The 21,270-nt window shown below is 48.5% G+C and overlaps 1 long non-coding RNA gene across 1 annotated transcript; it reads right to left on the bottom strand.

The window, feature by feature from the left end:
- Nucleotides 1-5,954: 5,954 nt before the first annotated feature.
- On the bottom strand, nucleotides 5,955-15,019 carry LOC111526068. Its single transcript, XR_002726263.2, has 3 exons — nucleotides 14,158-15,019; nucleotides 10,705-10,773; nucleotides 5,955-8,318 (listed from the first exon to the last, which is right to left on the bottom strand). It is a non-coding gene; the product is annotated as an uncharacterized LOC111526068 (long non-coding RNA).
- Nucleotides 15,020-21,270: the final 6,251 nt, after the last annotated feature.

The raw sequence follows: 21,270 nt of genomic DNA, 5'->3' as shown, positions 1-21,270 counted from the left end.
GATGCGGGGCCCAGGCAACCCCGGTGGTTGGGGCATTGGAAGGCAGGATGCTCATCAACGCAAAATAAACTTAGTTAAAGAGAAGTAAGGGCAGATTTCATAGTCAGAAAACATGCAAAAACCTTATACACGCCACAGTCCACATTCAACAAGCACTTGTTGCCTTGAAGCCCTCATGACTCTCCAGTCCTGCGTGCAGGACACGCGTGACTGTGTATGCATGTGTGTTGTGTGTGTGTGCATGCATGTATGGACACATACACAAACGAATGACCTGTGATACGGGGCTTTATTCAATTACTGTATATAATATATAGATATCTAACTCTCAGAATGCAAGGCTGAGCAATAAATATTAAGTAATAAATATTAATCTAGCTTTGACAATAAAGCCTTATTTATGAAAGTCACACCCCTCCAAAGATATGTTTTATATTACTCGTTGATTTATGATACAATCTTTATATTTTTGTTTTTTGGTATTAAAGCCCTTTCTTTTTTAATAGACTATTTTTAAAGCAGTTTTAAGTTCACAGCAAAACCGAGCAAAAAAGCACAGAAAGTTCCCATGTACTCCCTGCCCCTGCCACCCCACACAGGCCTCCGTCACGGTCAGTATCCCACACCATAACGTCCAGTTTTAAAACATGCTTCGACCCATTTAAACAACCATAGAATGTTCCCAAAATCTTCCTGACAACAAACAGCATGAATACATGCCTACTGGCCGGGAGTGGGAACCAAGAGGCTGAAGATTTTCTTCCGTATTGTTCTCAAAGCCAAGACTTAGGCCTACAGCAGACACCCAGCCTCCTCCCTCTGCCTTGGCCGTTCTGTCTTGATCACCACAGCCGTGTACTTCAGCAGTTGCAACCACTTGCTTTCCAAGCCTACGAAATCTTCCTTTTGCTCCAGTTGCAAGGGGGAGGCATTGGCTAAAGCAAATCATAGTCTCCGTGGGTGTACCTGGGAGGCAATGAAACGCAGTAGCTGAATGCCTCCGTCCCACAGACACAGAGTTAGAGCGGACTGCCATTCACTCACATTGCAGAAACACCTTTGTCTAAGCATAGCATCGTCCAGCCAGTTACAGGAATAAGTGGCTTCATCTCAAAGTAAAAGTTAAAAAGAAAAAAATTTAAAGGAAACTGGGATCTTTTGGCTCAACTAGCCAGTCTTGCATCTGGAACTAAAATCAGAGGCCAGCCTCAAAAATGGGCAAAGGACTTGAATAGATGTCTCTCTCTCCAAAGAAGGCATACAGATAGCCGGTGAGGATCTGAAAAGACCTTCAACATCACTAACCATTAGGGAAACGCAAAGCAAAACCACCATGTACTACCACTTTTCAACCATCAGGATACCTAGTGGGTTTCTCTTTTTCCATTCCTTTCTTAAAAAAAAAAAAAAAACTTGTATTTTAGGTTCGGGGGTACCTGTGGAGGTTTGTTACATAAATAAACTGGTGTGTCATGAGGGTTTTTTGTACAGATTATTTCCTCACCCAGATATTAAGCCCACCCAGTACCCAATAGTTATCTTTTCTGCTCCTCCTTCCTCCCATCCTCCCCCCTCAAGTAGACCCCAGTGCCTGTTGTTTCCTTCTGTGTTCATGAGTTCTTATCATTTACCTCCTACTTATAAGTGAGAACATGTGGGACTTGGTTCTCTGTTCCTGTGTTAGTTTGCTAAGGATAATAGCCTCTAGCTCCATCCATGTTCCCACAAAGGACGTGATCTCATCCTTTTATATAGCTGCATAGTATTGCATGTGTATATGCACCACATTTTCTTTATCCAATCTGTCATTAATGGGCATTTAGGTTGATTCCATGTGTTTGCTATTGTGAACGGTGCTGCAGTGAACATTTGTGTGCATGTGTCTTTAAGGTAGAATGATTTACATTCCTCTGGGTATATACCCAGTAACAGGATTGCTGGGTCCAATGGTAGTTCTGTTTTTAGCTCTTTGAGGAATCACCGTATTGCTTTTTACAATGGTTGAACTAATTTACACTCTCACCAAAAGAGTATAGGAGTTCCCTTTTCTCTGCAACCTTGCCAGCATTTGTTATTAATTTTTTTTACTTTTCAGTCATAGCCTTTCTGACTGGTGTGAAATGGGATCTCATTGTGGTTTGGATTTGCATTTCTCTAGTGATCAGTGATGTTGAGCTTTTTTTCATATGCTTATTGGCCGCATGTATGTCTTCTTTTGAGAAGTGTCTGTTCGTGTCCTTTGACCACTTTTTAATGGGGCTGTTTTTCTTCTGTATATTTGTTTAAATTCCTTATAGGTGCTGGCTATTAGACATTTGTCAGATGCATAGTTCGCAAATATTTTCTCATTCTGTAGGTTGTCTGTTTACTCTGTTGATAGTTTCTTTTGCTGTGCAGAGGCTCTTAATTAGATCCCACTTATCAATTTTTGCTTCTGTTGCGATTGCTTTTGGTGTCTTTGTCATAAAATCTTTGCCCACTGCTATGTACAGGATAGGATACCAAATATTTTTTAAAAAGAGAGAAAAGAAGTAGCGTTGTCAAGGATTTGGAAACATCAGAACACTCACGCATCGCTGGTAGGAATATAAAGTGATACGGTGTCTGTGGCATGGTAATTCCTTGAAAAATTAAACATGGAATTACTACATCATACAACAATTCCACTTCTGGATATCTACATTAGAAAATTGAAAACAAAGACTTGAACAGATATTTGCACAACAATGTTCATTATTCACAATAGCCAAAAGGTAGAAACAACCCAAATGTCCATCAGTAGATGAATAAAATGTGATACATGCATGTAATGAAATAGTATTCAGCCTTAAAAAGAAATGAAGTTCTGACTCATGCTGCAACACAGATGAACCTTGAGGATGTTATGCTAAGTGAAATAAGCCAGACACAAAAGGACAAATACTGTATAATTCCATTTATATGAGTTACTGAGAATAATCAAATCATGGAGACAGAAAATGGAACCGTGGTTACCAGGAGATGAGAGGAGGAGGGAGGGAGGGAGTTGGTGTGTCGTGGGTACAGAGTTTCAGTTCTTCCAGACATAAAAAAGTTCCGGAGATGGATAATGACGGTAGTTATGCAGCAGTATGAATGTCTTTAGTGCCGCTGAATTGTACACTCAAAAAGGGCTAAAATGGTAAATGTTATGTTAGATATTTTACCATGTTTTTTTTTAAGTTCACTTAAAAAAAAAATCAGGAGCCAGCACCCCTTTTTGCACCAAGTCTTCCCATCAGAGCAGGGATAGGCCAGGGAGGCTGCCTGTGTCAGAGTCACAGGGGACAGTGGTTTCAGGTGGCGATGGGCCTCGGGAGGCAGGGGCAGCCTCATTCTCTCCTGTCCTCTCTCTCGCCGGGGATGACATGAAGGTAAGTGGTGGAACCAGCATCCAACCCAGAGACCCTCGTCCTTATCCACCTTCTGCTGTTTCTGCCCACAACCCCGTCTCCCGCACTGTGCTGAGGTCCGTCTGCTCAGGCCCTGGCAGACCAGGCACCATACCCTCCTCTCTGTTCATGGGTTCAGTATTTGCCTCAAGGGCCCTTGGTTCTCTCGTGCTGGAAAAAGAACACCTGAGGAAGGTATCGATGGTTGACAGTAGGAAAATCAGAGGTATCTTTGCAAATTAGAAAACAAAGTGAAAGACCTGATAGGTGATACACTTTTTACAGAAACTCAGCTTTGTTTCCCTATTCTCGTCCCATCATTGTTACCTTCCTGGCCCAGCTCACCCTCGGCACCAGGCGGCACTGCCCAGGAGTGAAACCGTCCCTTACTTGGACAAGCGGGGGGGAGACGTGCAATCCACAGAGCCCCCAGTTTATGTGGCCTCCCCATTGGTTTCTGCTGTAGCCTGAGTGAGGTTTACAAGAAGACCCTCATTCTCCATCTTATAAGGTTCTTCTTGGAATATTCCAGACAGGAATGGAGCTGACGAGATGCTTGGAAGGGCGCAGGGCTGCATGAAGCCACCTGTCCATTTCCCCACCCTGAAACAGGGTCGCAGGGGATGAGCGCCCGCTTTTAGGGACATTGGAGGTGGGAAGTCCACTGTTACTCCTGTGTTGACATCACACGCTAGAACGGAGTCCTGTTTCCTCTCCCTGAATCCCTGACACTGCAAGGAAGCTATTTCCTCGAACTCTTGGGAAGTAGGGGAACTCCTGGCCACCAGCCTTTGTTTAATAGCCCTTCCTGTTGTCAAGGAGTGATGCCCCCACCACCCCCTGGCTCTGCTGCAATGCAGGTGATTTCACTTTGAGTCATCTGGGTGACTTCTCAGAAGCCGTCGAGGCTCACCATGACCCGTCCCAATGGGAAGACAGCTGAGTGTGGGATGCATGGAGACCCAGCCTTGACCACCACTGGGGAGGACAAGCTCAGGAGAAGGAAGAGGGTGACTGGGAGGGAGGAAAACGCAATAGGACAGTGGCTCTGCAACTTGAGCGCCACAAAATCCCCTGGGGCTTGTGAGAACACAGATGTCGGGGCCCCTCCCCCCCAGCATTTCTGATTCAGGAGGGCCCGGCAGGGCCTGAGAATCTGCGTTTCCAACGAGTCCAGGGTGGCGCTGAGCCTGCTGATCTGCGATTGGATAAAGATGCCCCGTGATGGTCGTTTCTGGAAGGGAGCCACCCACCCTCCACTGCCTCAGGACCAGCCTTGGTGCCCACCCTCCTCCACCCCACCTTCGTGCCCCCCGCAGGGCTGAGTCCTCCCCACACCCACCAGCCACCCCATCTCTGCTGCTGCTGTGCTCTGCTCCTCGGACGGTCCTGGGTATTTCCCTGCCTTGCTCTGCATCTCTGAAAGCGGCCTGGGCCTACACCCTTGGCAGGGGCCCTGATCTCTGTGACTTGCCAGTTCCCTGCTCCTTATAAAGCCCCCACCTGCAACCTGACTGACAGACTGACTGACAGACTGACTGACAGACTGACAGACTGACTGACTGACTGACAGATTCAGGGATCCTCTCACCTGCCTGCGATGTCTTTTCCTACCCAGACTGACCTCCCATCTGCCAAACCCTCCCATCCTTGCATGCCAGCTTCACATCCTCCAAGGACTCTCCTCTTTTAAGACTTTCCAACTCCCAAGCTTTAAAAGTACCTCTTTCTTCCCTAGTGCCCACAGAGCAGTCACTGTTTCTCAGCTATGACTTTTTTTTTTTTGAGATGGAGTCTCGCTCTGTCGCCCGGGCTGGAGTGCAGTGGCCAGATCTCAGCTCACTGCAAGCTCCGCCTCCCGGGTTCACGCCATTCTCCTGCCTCAGCCTCCCAGGTAGCTGGGACTACAGGCGCCCGCCACCTCGCCCGGCTAGTTTTTTTGTATTTTTTAGTAGAGACGGGGTTTCACCGTGTTAGCCAGGATGGTCTCGATCTCCTGACCTCGTGATCCGCCCGTCTCGGCCTCCCAAAGTGCCGGGATTACAGGCTTGAGCCACCGCGCCTGGCCAGCTATGACTTCTTACGAGTAACACTGAAAACACAGATGGATTCCTGTCTCTACCAAAAACCTTTAAAAATTAAGAATTAGCTGGGTGTGGTGGCGTGTGCTTATAGTCCTGGCTACTCCGGATGCTACAGCAGGGGGATCGCTTGAGCCCAGGAGTTCAAGGTTGCAGAGACGGTGCCACTGCAGATTGAAACCCTGTCACTAAAAAAAAAAAAAAAAAAATACACAAAATAAAATAAAAATAGGTAGACGATTGACAGATAAGAAGGTATGACATAGCGATGTATGTCACACTTCATTGTTATTGAATGTATGCTTTTGCAAACTCATGCCCTACACAACACTGCCCCCCTCTCCAACCCAGATCCGGAGTACACCCCAGGCAGGAGCTCCAATAAACTCCGAATCACTCATCTATGTTGTATGATAGTAATTGTTTATACATATATAAACATAAATTTATACTTATTGTTACTATTTGTGTGTACATATGTTTATGGTAGGCAGAATAATATCCTCCCCGCCCCCAGCAAAATATGGCAACATAGGGCCATCTCCTAATCCCTGGAACCCATGAATATGTTACTTTCCATGGCAAAAGGGACTTTGCAGGTGTGATCAAGGTTGAGATGAGAAAATTCTTCTGGACTATCCAGGTGAGCCCAATCTCATCACGCGAGCCCTTAAAGTGGGGATCCTTTCCCCAGTGTGGGCACGAAGAGGTGGAAGCACGGAAGGGTCAGAGACGGAGGAAGGGGCCACCAGCCCGGGGCAGGAAGAAGCCGGAAAGCACAGGAGAACAGAATCTCCGGAAAGGAGAGCAGCGCCGCCACCTTCACGTTAGACCCAGGAGACCTGGGTCAGGCGGCTGGCCACCAGGAGTGTAAGATAGTAAGTTTGCATTGTTTTAAGCCACCGTGTTTGTGATAAGTTGTTAGAGCAGCAGCAGACCTAATACAGTGTGTGCGTACGTATGTGTCTGCATACACACGTGTGTGCACTTGTATCCCTGCTACGCCAGAGTTCTTGAAGACAAGATGTGTGCTCAGTCCACCTTTGTATCCCTTGTGGAACCCAGAAGGAACCATCGCAGTGAGGACATGCTGGCGTAATTCCACCCATATATTAGTAATTCTTAAATGACACACAATGTACATTGACCGGGGCTGACATTCATTTCTAAGCCAGGAAAGATGGTAATGAGGTGCAAAGAGGAAACCTGTTGCTCTGGAGGTTGCCAAAATCTCTCGCCTCAGAAGAGGCTTTCTGGGAGATGTCATGGCCCAAATCAAGCCATAAGGAATTGTATCTCCGACCTGTAAGTATTTCCTTTGATAATGAAGAGCCAGACTCACGCTGTTGCCAGGTAGAACCCTGGAGCCGCCGTGCATCCTTCCAGAGCCTCCACCTCCCACTGATCCAGCCCAGAGACTCGATCAGCTGCAGCAGCTACAAGGAGCCACGTCACAGCATAGGGCATCAGAAGATCCCAGGCCGGGCCCTGCCTTCCAGCCCCTCACCCCTCTCCTCGCTGAATCTGGAAGCTAGCTAAGTCCAGGCAGGTGGTTGGAGGGATAGAGAAGGCCCAGGGAGGTTCTGGGCGCCAGACGCAGGAGAGGAGACCAAAGGCTGGGAAAAGAGGGTGTTTCCAGGAAGGAGACGCCTGCTGGGAAACCCTGACCCCAGCCAGTGGCCAGGATGCCAGCTCTCTGCTAAGCCTAACAAGCCTGGTCACAGACACAGCATCGATGTCCCAGTCCCAAGCAGCTGGGCCAGGTGTGTGATGACATCACGGCGCTAATGACCCCGGCAGGTGACCGAAATCAACCTCCGGTCTGGGATAAAGAGTCACTGACATGATAAACACTGAAAGCCAAGCAGATAAGATGAAATGAGTGGGTGGCTTCCCTGAAAGAGTTACTGAAGGGTTGTCCGAGCCTTTGACGACCTTCATCTGATGAACAATTATTGGTTGCATGGTTGGTATGAGCCAGGTGTGGACGCAAAGGTAAGCCACACATTCCCTATCTCAGAGGAGGCAGAATAACTAAGAGTTCTTGGGAATAAAATCTGACCCAGCTCCTAGTACCTGCTCAGCAGTCTTAGCTCTTTTATTTACATTTATTCAGTCTCAGATTTGCTCCCCACTTCCTGTTCCCCTCCCTCAGCTTTTTCTTTTAGTGCAAGCATCTAGTCCTTCCCTTGATACCAATGCAAACAGCCAAGACCCTTCCATTCATGCAAGACTCCATCTTCTTCCACTGCTAAAGAACTCTTGACTTAGTACAACATAAAAGACTTAGATTGTTTTCAGTTTATCTACATGAGGCCCGGCACGCTAAAATTTCCAAAGGATATGGAGTTGCTTTGTGACCTTTTGCAACTTCCTTTCTTTGCAAACCAATACAGAAAAAGGTGACCATCCTTCAAGCAGCCAGTTAGGTGGTTGATAAATACCCGAGTTCTAAGAAAGAGAATTTCCAAGGGAAGAGGTAACTTCTGCACCTCCTCACAAGAGGGCAGCGTGCGTGGGATCCTAATTTCTCAACCTGGGCCTTCCATTTCTAAGTCATTCTAATGGCAGATATTATGAAAATATTCTCACTCCCCCACATCGCTCAGAATCTTCTTGTCATCAGATAATGTCTCATAGAGGAAGGAGTCATTTTCTGGGAGCTCTAACCACAAGAAACATCTGGAGCCTTCTTAGAAGCCAGGGTTAAAGGTCAGGGTGACTGGAACATTTGAGATGGTCACATCATTCCTCTCCTAGCTTTACGTCAGGGAAACAGGTGGTACCACGGTGTGATTCAGGGCGGCGTGTGACATCAGCCTGCATGCTGTGGGGGCAAGAGTGTACCCTTATTAAAAACAAGCCTTCGAGAGATGAGAACCAATCTTTGGAGACACCAGCATTAAATGCCAGGAGCTTGGCTGTTAGCTATAGGAATTTCCCAAACAGCAACGTCTGTTAATAAGGAAACGACAATATCACTGTAATCCTCTAGCAGCTACTGTTTTACAGCACTGACCGGGGAGACAATGGTCTTGCACCTGCTCACTCACTCGGTCCTCCCAGCAGCCTTGCCAGGGATATGTGTGTGACATCCTCAGCATACCCTAGGATGTGATACTGTGTGAATCAGCCCATTCCTCAGATGAGGAGACTGAGGCAGCTGCGAAGTGTGTCCTGCTTGGGTCACATAGTGAGTGAGGGGCAGAGCTGTGACAACAAAGTTCTCCCACTCCAGCCTCCTCCGTAGAGCCCTGTCCACCGCATTGAGGCCAAACTTCACACCCGCTGGGTTGCTGTTTCTCAGAGGGTTTCCATCGGTTTCCTCGGCTCTGCAGCCCCAGTTTCCTCCACTTCCTCCCTCGCCTTTATCCCTCCAGCACATGCTCACAAAGAGGAAAAGGACCACCGCAGCCAGCCAAGCTGTCTGCCCAGAATGGACCGTGGGCTGACGCCAGGCCTTCTCTTGAACCCCTCCCCCACAGAGCCTTGCCCGCAGCCACAGAGCCTTGAGCAGGAAGCAGTGAGAAGGGAGACAGCAGAGTGGCGGGGCGGGGCGGGGGGGGGGGGGGGGGGGGGGGGGGGGTAGGGGGAGCACCGAGGCTGGGGCCACTGCCCTGCCAGAAGCTGGAAGGCACTTGCTTTTATGCTTTCAGAGGCAGGTCCCTGGAAGAAGGTCCCCCCAGCTGTATGCATTTCCTAGGGCTACCATAAAAAACCACCACAAACTAGGTGTTAATTCTTTTGTTCTTAAAACAACAGAAATTTATCGTCTCATAATTCTGGAGGGCAGAAGTCTGGCAACAAGGCGGTGGAAGGGCCACGCTCCCCTGAAGGCTCAGGGAGGAACCTTCCCTGCCTGTCCCAGCCACCATTCCCTGGCCATGGCTGCACCGCCCCCATCTCTGCCTCCAGCTTCACGCAGCCTTCTTCCTGTGTCTCCCCTTCCTAGAAGGAGAGCAGGCATTGGATTTGGGGCCACTCTAATTCACTATGACCTTATCTTGACTTAACATCTGCAAAGACACTGCTTCTAAATAAAGTCACATTCTGAGGTTCTGGTTAGACATGAATTTGGGGGAACATTATTCAATCCACTTAGCAATGTCCTGTACCTCCTCTGCCAGGCCTCTCCTGAAAACAAGCAGGTGGAGACACCACCCAGAGGAGCATCAGGACAGCGTCTGGCATCTCCAGCCTTTCTGGTGACAGGCAGACTCAGGAAGGTGGGGCTTGGGTCCGAGCTCCCCACTTCCTGGCCCCATCTCTCAGCTCTTTTAGTGCAAGCGTCTAGTCCTTCTGTTGATACCAATGCAAATAGCCAAGACCCTTTCATTCATGTAAGACCCCATCTTCTTCTACCACTAAGAACTCTTGGCCTAGTAGAACATAAATGACTTAAATTGTTTTCAGTGTATTTACATGAGGCCTGGCACTCTAAAATTTCCAAAGGATATAGATTAGAGGATGGGATGGGGGGATGAAAGGACATCAAGTTTGACTCCATCCATACTTGGGGAAGAACTGCAAAATTTCCTGGGGTCTACATAGGCCGGAAAAGACATGTTCCCAAAATTATACAGCCCTCGTTCCTCAGATATTCAGTCTTGCACAGAATGTCAGGCAACCAGTTTTCCAACTTCAGGTTTCTAAGTCGATTTCCTCTCAAGTTCTGTGCGTCTGTATATTGGAAAGCCCTGCAGCTGGGGTCGGAAGTCCTGGCTGGGCTTCAGGACTTCACATTGGGTGAGTCCATGGGTCCTCAGTCAGAGATTCCACAGTAACATATAGAGAGATGAGGGCAGAAACGTGGCTCAATGTGGCAACCCCATTACCACCGATGGGGACCACCATGTGAGAGTGCTTCCCAAGCTCCATGAGCCACCCAACCCTTCCTGGTCATGAATGATCAGAATGCCCCAAATGACTGTTGAGATGCACTCAGTGGATCAGAAAGGCAAGTGGGTGAGAGCAGATGACAGCCCTCCAAGAGCAAGGTTCTCTAGGAAGGAATGATCCAGAGAACAGACTGGGTGTCAGATGACTTGGGAGAAACACTGTTCCGTGTAGTTGAGGAGATTCAAGATTTAAACTTGAAGAGCTGAATCAAGTATGAAATGGGGCTTCTGTTTTTCCACTGGGTTTATTCAAACAGTGGGTCCCCTGCTTCTTCCAGCCCTTTCTGTGGTCGAAAGACATCACTGGCCACGTACCTTCTGTTTCCTCTGTCCTGCTGGCCCCCAGGCTCCAGGGAATCCTTCTGCCCTCCAGCGAGATGACACCTGATGAAAAAAAAGAATATCAAGTCAGTGCAAGCAGTGTGCATCTCCACGGCACAGCTAGCCGCCCCAGGGGGACTGCTCAACTCACTTTGTACTTCAAACATCTCTTTTTTTAACCTAAACTAAATTTAGGAGCTAGCCAACAGAATAGAATAGCAGGAAAACTCATGCCAAAGCCCTGGCACCTCCCACCCTGTCCCACCCAGCTTCCAGCTTCCTCTTTCCTCAGCCAAGAACCCTGACAGCCTGACCCTGCCGGCAGAAGGTCCTGTATTTCCCAGCAGCTGATGGCAAAGATTCAGAGCCTCACACTGAATGTTCTTCCAGCAAAGGAACAGGGTCCAGAGAGCCTCACAGAGGGGGATTCCAGGCAGAAAAGGACTCAAAATCCAAATCTGGCCACTCACAATCCCCTTCCCGCATTTACTTCCTCATTACCCTTACAGGTATAGAGAGAACAGAAATGTTTCTGTTTTAGAATACTGTTTCTTAGGTTGTATTCCACATGGTGTGAACTTTCTAGAAAAATGTTTCCATGTTCTATTTCCATTCAGTTGACAACATAAATTTTAAAAATTATTCTATTTTCATAAATTCACATAAATTCTACACAGACAGTTTTGTAGAATAAGACTAACACAGTGTTTTACAAATGAGAGAGAATCCATTGTTTTTTTTCCCTTTAAATGGGATCTAAGCATTACTCAAATTTGGAAGAGAGAAAAAAAGCAGCGTTAGAATAGAATCGGTAATCCAATGGTCCTCAAGGTGTGCTCTCAGGGCCAGCAGCGTCAGCATCACCTGGGAGCTTGTTAGAAATGCAAACTCCTGGGCCTCACCCAGATCTTCTGAATCAGAACTCTGAAATCCATGTTTTAACACGCCCTCCAGGGAATTCCGACACAAACTAAACCTGAGAACCGCTGTTGCAATCTAATGAATATTCAAATTGTTATGCTAGAACCTGGAATTCTAGCATCTCTTACCACATATTTTTAATTGAACCCAGGGCGTTTCTGCACATATTTTCACCTGCCACCTATTTCACTTTATAATGGGTTCCTTTGGCCAATTATATGATGCCTCAGATCCCAAGAGAGATTTCAGCACAACTCCTGGGGTTGCTGTGTGATGGAGTAACTATTATTTACAGGGTTTGCATCATGCGCTGAGCAGGTACCAGACACCAGGCACTGCACAAATTCATTTAATCCTCCCAACAACTGGTAAGATTTAAAATAACAAACTAAAAACAACAACAACAACAACAAACACTCTATTAACTTCATTTCACAGATGATAAAACTGAGGCCTAGAGAAGTTAAGCAACTTGCCCAAGGTCACACAGCTGATTGGGACAGAGTTAGAGCTGGAGCTCACGTTGCCTGGTCCCCAAAGAAAAATTATCTGGGACACTTTCCAGAACAGGATAGACACCTAAACCTCAAGGGACTTCAGACGCAATGAAGTCCACTCCCCCATTTCACAGATGAATATACTAAGGCCCAGGAGTCTTACAGGGAAATGGTACAGGGTCCTCCAGCTGCAGCAGAACCAGAACAACCCTGAGGTCCACCATATTGTAATTTTCACTTAGAAAAGCCACAGGCCCTTAGTGGCAGATGGAGAGGACAGGGCTTAGGTCACATGTCCACAAGCACTTGGCTCTGCTTCAAAAGCTCTCACGGTTCCCAAAAAGCAAGAACTAGAGGCCTGACCTGATGTGAACGAAAGAATTTTTCAATTCTAATTGATAATGAGTCACATAATTCTCTTCTCTGGAGGAGCATCTTTAACAGGAATAACTCCAGTGCTAATAGATCAGCTTTTTCTAAGGAAGTCACGACTTTTCCCGCCTTGTCAGCTCAGAGAGGATATCTGTTCTAAGCTGTTTGAGCCTGTTTCTGGTTCCTACAAGCCAGAGAAGCCAAACTGTGCTCGTGGAAACCTGTCTCTTTTTTTCTTTTTCTTCCTCTGCCACCCTGTTGCTTTTGTTTTCAGGCCCCCGACCCTGCTCCCGTCCCCCCGACCCTGCTCCCGTCTGTGTGTCTTCTGCTTTTACAAAGGGTGAGTTTCCACTGTTTCTTCTGTGATGCTCAAACACGATTAGTGTCCACCCCTCTCCCTGTGTATGGAACTGGTGTTTGAGCCCTAACCATTTCCACATTTTTCCCTAACAAAATATACCTTTGAATAAATGGCCTTATTGTGCCACCACCTTGGCCTCTTGAATGACAGTTTCTTCTCATGTGAACACAGTGTAGCTTTCATTGGAGATTTTTTTTTTCCTAAAACAGCCTCTGGGATAAAACCTCTCTGGTTCTGCTGTGGGGTCATCGGTAGCAATATGCCTTCCTCGTGTCCACTTCCACACAAGGCATGGGGCCACCAGCCATCGTCCCAGCCCTCCAAGAGGCCTTTTAAACTCCCCGGGAAGACACGACATGTTCACCCAGCACTGAATTCAGGACCATAATGCATCATTCAGTAACTTCAGTAATCCCCATCTGGGGAGCCACAGACCAGGGTGAGAAAGCACAGAATTACGACCAGGTGTCTAGGAACTCAGGTGTCCAACAAGCATTGTCTGAAACCTGAACAAATCTGATTGACTGTTTTGCAATAAATATGTAGGTGCTATTAAGATTAGCAAACCCCAATTGCCTTAAAAGGGTCAATAATTTATTTATAAAACCTACTTGACAAGAGTTATTTTCTCAACTAACAAATACCAACCTATGCCTTGAATCTTTAAGAAGTGTTGACATGACAAAGGACCCTCATTCCAAAACACTGGGAACCCATGATCCAAGCAGTCGGTGTCCTGGGAGGTGAAGTGGTGGGTCACCTCAGCAGGGCCTGGGGAAAGGCTCTTTGCGGGGAGGAGCTTCTCACCTGCTTTTGTGCAGGCAGTGGAGGGGCAGTGGGGCTTAGGTAAGTGGGCGGTAAATGGGCAGGGCCCACATGCCCCAAAAGGGAAGAGACTGCGGAGGTGTGGGGGAAGAAACAGTCTGACCTCAGCTTTTGTTCTGTCCTCCCTGCACTTTCTTACTAGCAGCTGGAGATCAGAAAACGGTGTTTGTTCAGGGCTGCCTGAGTGGGCAACAGCTGAACCTCTCTGAACAGAGCTTCCTCTTCATAGCCTCCAGCACCTGGCTCCCTCCCCTCCTGGCCAGCCAAGAGTCAGTTGGAAATACAGCCCCCAGAGCCAAGGCTGACGCTGGCCCAAGGCACTGGCTGTGTGTTCCGCCTCAGCACTGTCAGCCCAGCGCCTCCACTAACGAAAAGAGACTTGCTCCGTGGAGCTTGCGATGTGTTTTGAGGTGGGAGGCAGGGATTTGGAGAGGAAGTTGGATCACCTAAAATGCCGACAGACAGACGTACCTTTGCACAAACAACGCCAACATGCTGGCAGGATTAAAGTCTTTCTTGTTGCTGTGAAAACATTTTGATTATATAAATACAACAGTGCATTCCCACTGCTGACCTCTAAGATAAGGAAAGCTTGCCCCACGCCTGTACAATAAGAATACTCTTTTGAATTAGTCAGCCCAAGAGGCTGGCTGTCAGGGCTCCTGAGAGGCCCTACTGGAATCAGAAGCCATCCTAGCCAGCTTCTGTGCCCTCATTCCCGATGCAGCCTCTTCCTGGGGGACAGCTGAGAAAACCCAACCCGGATCAGGCACTGGCTTCCCTTGGCTCCCTGACCTTGCAGCCAGGACCTCTTTCCTGAGTGTTAAGGCTCAGTGGCACCAGCAGCTTTACCTCCAACAGCCAGAGCCCGCTCCCAGTTTCAATCCTTGCTCCCCATGGCTTCCAGGATGGACCCAAGCTCCGGAGAGACGTGCAAAGCCCTCCCAGCTCTGGCCTGCTGGCCTCCCAGGCCATGACCACACATACCCTCTCCCTCTCTCCCGCCATCCCCGGGCCTCCCTCCAGCTCCCTAGTGAGGCTTCCCTAGGAGCCTGGCCACTTCATCTGTGCTGCGGCTGTTCGACAAGTTGCTGCCCCCCGTGCTCCTGGTCAATGCACCCTCAGCCTTTGCATTCCATGTTCATCCACCACTTGGGCGCTCCACAACTCTGTGGCTCTGTCCTGGGGTGGGTGCTGGGGGTACTGAAGAAGACAGAGACTCTGGGATCTCGTGAGGCTTATGATCTCCTCTACTAGACAGAAGCCGACCAGTTATGCATGTTGCTATTTAGCGACATCTGGTCTCAGCGCTACCTCGGAAAAGAAGGCTGAATGCAGGGAGAGGATGCCAGCCTGGGGTGCTGACGAAGGGGTGGTGTGTGGCCCGTGGGAAAGTATGAGGGGCCGTCCTTCTGGAACAGGAAGTAGAACGCTCTGAAGGACATGTCACAGGTTCTTCAAGCTCACTCTGGCAGCCGCTGGAGAATGGACGGGAAGGAGCCAAGGATGGCAGCAGGAAGTCACGGGGGCAGTGTTTGCTGCTGTCCAGGTGGGAGATGGTGATGGATGCCCTGTCCTGAGGGAAGTTCTGGAGGCTTATCCAAGTGCACAGAACAACTCTGTGCTGAGGGAGAGGAACGGGGTGTATCCTTCAGGATTCCCCAGGAAACTTAACCACAGGGGACATAGAGAGAGAGAGATGTATTACAAGGAATTGGCTTGTGTGATTATGGAGGCAAAGAAGTTCCAAGATCTGTAGTCAGCAAGCTGGAGACCCAGGAGAGCTGAGGGTACAGGCCCATCTGAGTCCAAAGGCCTGAGAACCAGGAGAGCCCAGAGTATAGGTTCTAGTCCAAAAGCTGCAGGCTCAAGACCCAGGAAGAGCTGGTGTTTGAGTCCTAGCCCAAAGGCAGGGAAAAGCCCACGTGCTAGCCGGAAGGCTGGCAGGCAGGAGGAGTTCTCTCTTACCTGGGGGAGGGCCAGCCATGTTCTACTCAGCTCGGGACCCTCAGCTGATCGCACGACGCCCCCCCCACACTGGGGAGGACAATCTACTTTGCTCACTCATCAACTTAAATGATAAACTCGTCCAAAAACAGCCTCACAGAAATGCCCAGAACCATGGTAGGCCAAATATCTGGGCACCCCATGGCCCAGTCAAGTTGCCACATAGAATTATTCATAGCAGGGTGTTATGGAGGTTCTGAGAAGCAGTGTGCAGGGGGCAGGATGTGCAGACACACACACGGGTGTGGAGCTCAGACAAGAAGAATGAGCAGGGGTACAGCCAGGGCAGTACAGGCATATGGAGGTTTCTGGGGCCCCGGGACGCCATGGAGGCCCTAAAGGAAACAGGCTGGAGTTCAAGGCACATCCAGGACAGAGCCCTGAGGACCCTCAAAGACCCCACTACTGGAAGTCTGAGCAGATCGGAAGGTGCTGGAGGTAAAAGCACCTGGGAAGGGGCCGGGGTGCTGGGAAGCTGGCCCATGTGGGTCAGAGGGACCCTCTGCAGTGGGGCTCTGCGCCCAGCCCACCTGCTACTGACCACTCATGCACCTGCCCATTCACCCCACAGTACAATTCTAGGAGCGAGTGAGAAAATCCTCCTCTCCAGCTACCTGTCACCCTACCCCTGGCTTCCCTGGGCTCATTTAAGGAAAAGCAAACCAATTTCCTTTCTCGAATGTGCCTGTAAGGCACCGTGACAAACAGCTTACAGCAGCCACCAGCAGATTTCACTCATGCCATAAGTGGCGCCCTCTGCCACGCTCTTGTCCTCAGAAGCCCTGAGCTCGCCACACAGGGCACCTCAAGACGGGAGGGGAGCGCCTGCCTGTTCCACTGGCAAAGTCAGACGAGTAAGACACCCGCTGCCACCTCGCCCCTCACACACACACTTACACTCATGCTCACACTCACGCCTGCACACTCACTCATACACACTCTCAAGCACTCACTCTGGTGTCCACACTCTCACACCAATACTCACCGACACACATACGCACTGGCACACACACACACATACGTGAACGTCCGCACACTGACCGCCACTCACATACTCATGCTCACACTCACACATACACAATCACACTCACTTTCCCAATACACACACACACATTCTCACTCATGCACCACATGCACACACACACTCAAACGCTCATTCACATACACACATGCACACATGCGCACTCTCAGACGCTCACATTCACACACACGCACACACACGTGCACACCCTCCAATGCTCACACATTCACACACACATCGCATGCACACACGTGCACACCCTCAAATGCTCACACACATCACATGCACACACACATGCACACTCTCAAATGCTCACACACATTCACACACCCCACATGCACACAATCCTCACACATCCCCGTGTTTCCGGCCACACCTGCCATTCCACACCCATCCCCTGTGGCCTGAGAGCCTATCTGCAGGAGAAGGGGCTTCCTCCAGTGCACAGGGAGGGAGGGAGGCTCAGAAGGCCAAGCCATCTGAGGGGCCATTTAGGGGACCCCTTCTGAAGCAGCGGCTCACCATAGAAGTGGCAGTGAAGCGCGGGATAAGAGGAGTGAGGAGGTGAGGCAGACACTAAAGAGAGGCTGTAAAGGGAGACACGTTTCATAGGAGGCTCTGCTGCCTCAGGCAAACACAGCAGAAGGCAGGACCGGGGTACAGCCTGTATTAGTCCATTTTCGTGCTGCTGATAAAGACATACCCAAGACTGGGTAAAAATAAAAGAGGTTTAACGGACTCACAGTTTCACATGGCTGGGGAGGCCTCACAATCATGGCAGAAGGCAAGTCACATCTTACACGGCGGCAGGCAGGAAAGAATGAGAACCAAGCGAAAGGGATTCCCCCCTGCTTTTTTTTTTTTTAGACGGAGTCTCGCTCTGTCGCCCAGGCTGGAGTGCAGTGGCGCGATCTCAGCTCACTGTAAACTCCACCTCCCGGGTTCACACCATTCTCCTGTCTCGGCCGCCCGAGTAGCTGGGACTACAGGCGTCTGCCACCACACCAGCTAAATTTTTTTTTTCTTGTTTTTTTTTTTTTTTAGTAGATACGGGGTTTCACCGTGTTAGCCACGATGGTCTCAATCTCCTGACCTTGTGATCCGCCCGCCTCAGCCTCCCAAAGTACTGGGATTACAGGCGTGAGCCACCACACCCGGCCTGGTTTCCCCTTATAAAACCATCAGATCTCATGAGATTTATTCACTACCACGAAGACAGTATGGGGGAAACTGTGCCCATAATTCAATTATCTCTCACTGGGTCCCTCCCACAACACACGGGAATTATGGGAGCTACAATCCAAGGTGAGATTTGGGGGAGGACACAGCCAAACCACATCACATCCCTCCACTGTCAAGTTCCTGGCACTGTACAGACGTGGGAATCCAGGCAGGATGCTCTGCCTGGACCCCTCTCATGAAGACAAGGAGGGAACACACAGCAGGCAAATCCCAGGGACAAGCCAGTTTGTGACTTTGTGCCCCTAGAGAAAGAAGGAGCCGTTCACTTCATTCATTGTGATGTGGTCTATGTGCAAAAATCATGTGAGCACCATGACTGGCAGTATTTTAAGAATTCTATAAATATTCAAAACTCAAAATAATAATCAGATTAGATTATTTTGGATTTGGACTTATTGAATTTATTTCTCTAGCATGATCATTTCACATTTTGTTTTAAACTTTTAATATTGAGAGAAGTATGAGCCGATTATCTTTTTCAGGCAATCACAGCACTGGTGTCACGTCTCAGCAGCTGGGGGCTGGGGCCCTGGATTCAAAGCATCAATCTGAACACAATGGCACGCATGCACCCTGAGAGAGACAGCTTCAAGCAGTGGAGGTGCGTGGCCTGGAGGCCCCCAGGAGGCCACCAGGCATGTTTTCCAAGAAAACCGAAACTTCTGACGGGATTACTAACATTGGGAGGTTTCCGTTTCTTGGATGCCAGTGGAGGGACTGTACCAGCCTTAAAAGAAATCACGTGAGCCTCCACTAATCAGCAAACAAAGGGGAAATTAAGGTTCTGCCCACTTTTGTGGTTTTTGCTTTTCTGGAAAGTTTGCTTTGTTCATCCGTCTGTCATTACGTAACACTGTATTAACAAGCAGTTGACTCAGAACTCCAGAGGACTTCTGAACTAGTAAAGTCCACCGCAGGTTACTAAGTCTATTCTTCCTCCCAGAATAAAATCTTCCATCCTCTCTCAGTTAAGCCTTCTTCATCAGAACCATTTCTTTTCTTACTCAGCACTCTGAGGTTTTCTACTTGTCATCCAACTGTAGTATCCATTGGGAAATTACACAGATTCACAACCCAGCCACTTCTTTTGTTTCCTCCTACATTTGGAATAAGCTACTTCCTGCACCAGAGCCTCTGTCTGTCATGCCTTTACTGGATCTTATTTTAGGGGACTGACCAGTTGCCTAAATCCACATGCCCCCTCTCACCTGGGTTCTCAAGAACTTCTATTTCGGACATCCACCAAAAAGAAAAATCTTGTTAAGTGAGATGAACATCTTACCTGCTGGCAGAAGCCTGTCATGCTCATCAAAACTTTGAGATAACCAGGGTTCCTGGAATCTAAATCTTCCTACATAAAATAGCAGAATAGCTGATCAAATAAGAGTCAGACAAGTAAGGTTCAGCTTTGGAATCAATAAATGGGGCTGGACCCAGTTATTCACCTACATTCAAACAGCAAATAGGCCGGGCGCAGTGGCTCACACCTGTTATCCCAGTACTTTCGGAGGCGGAGGCAGACAGAATCATGAGGTGAGGAGTTCGAGACCAGCCTGACCAACATGGTGAAACCCCGTCTCTACTAAAAATACAAAAATTAGCCAGGCGAGGTGGTGCACCCCTGTAATCCCAGCTGCTCAGGAGGCTGAGGCAGGCAAATCACTTGAACCCAGGAGGCGGAGGTTGCAGTGAGTCGAGATCGCACCATTGTACTCCAGCCTGGGCAACAGAACAAGACTCTGTCAAAAACAAACAAACAAACAAAAAAAAAAAACAGCAAATACCTGTGAACAGCCACCTGGGCTTTGCTGGAAGGTTCTCCCATTTCTGATGAGGGTTTGTCTCTTTTTAAAATTTCATGTACCTAAAAAGTGAATTGATCACAAGAGATTGTATCCAATGAAAGCACCTCTCCCAGGAATGTTAAGGGGAGAAATACATTTGAGCGTAGATCTGTGGGTTCCGGGGGAAGGAAGTGCTCAGTAAATGTAGTACAAGGCAGCATGACACTAACATGAGGCCAGAGGTGACACTGTAACCACTGGCTGACTGCAGTATCAACATCCAAACAAAGACAGCAGCAGATTAAAGAGGACATGCATGGCCTGCCCTCAAGCTCATTCATAGCCCTCCAAATCAACTCTTTGTGCAGCTTCTTGACTTTTCACAGTCTGCTGGCTTCAAGATGTTTTTCCTGGCCTTCCTTCTAATGCCTCCTCCCCAATCCCAGGTAAAATTATTGAGGGGGGCGGTACTCATTCAATACATATGTAAGTTATTTGAGAAAGTTTATTAAGGCACAGTGGCTCACGCCTGTAATTCCAGCACTTTGGGAGGCTGAGGTGGGTGGATCACAAGGTCAGGAGTTCAAGACCAGCCTGGCCAAGATGGTAAAACCCCGTCCTACTAAAAGTACAAAAATTAGCAGGGCATGGTAGTGAGCGCCTGTAATTCCAGCTACTTGGGAAGCTGAGTAGAGAATTGCTTCAGCCTGGGAGGCAGAGGTTGCAGTGAGCCGAGATAGTGCCACTGCATTCCAGGCTGGGCGACTGAGCGAGACTCCATCTCAAAAAACAAAACAAAAAAAAAGAAATGCTATCCACAAAGTTGGATAAGTACAAAACTATCGTCCCAGGAAATGAAGTCAATGATTAGGGCAGGAGTTGGCGAATGTTTTCGGTAAGAGCCAGATAGTAAACATTTTCAGCTTTTACTGGCCCATTTGGTCTTTGTTGCAACTGCTCAACTCTGCCATCAAAATGCAGGCAACAGCCGTGGATAATATGTAGTGAATGGGCATGAGCATTGTCTTAGTTCATTTTCTGTTGCTAAAAACAGAATGCCTAAAACTGGGTCATTTATAAGGAAAAGGAATTTATTTCTTACAGTTATGGAGGCTGAGAAGTCTCAGGTCAAGAGGCCACATCTGGTGAAGATCCTCTTGCTGGCGGGGACCCTCTGCAGAGTCCTGTGGTGGTGCAGGGCAACCCGTGGTGAGAGGGCTCAGGTCTCCCTTCCTCTTCTTACAAAGCCGCCAGTTTCCCTGCCGTGATAACCCACCAATCCATTAATGCATTAATCCATTAACCCACGAATAGACTAATCCACTCATGAGGGCAGATTTCCCATACCCCAATCACCTGTTAAAGGCCCTCTCTCTCAATATAGTGACATTGGGAACTAAGTTTCAACATGAGTTTTGGAGGGGACATTCAAACCACAGATGTGTGTTCTAATGAAACCACCTTTTATGGATGCTAAAATTTAAACATATCATTTTCATGTTCCACAAAATTTGTTCTTCTTTTGATGTT

Source organism: Piliocolobus tephrosceles, chromosome 19 (genome assembly GCF_002776525.5).
Source record: "Piliocolobus tephrosceles isolate RC106 chromosome 19, ASM277652v3, whole genome shotgun sequence".
Lineage (NCBI taxonomy): Eukaryota > Metazoa > Chordata > Mammalia > Primates > Cercopithecidae > Piliocolobus > Piliocolobus tephrosceles.
Note: the sequence above shows the minus strand (reverse complement) of the source record. Positions and strands in the feature narration are given on the sequence as shown.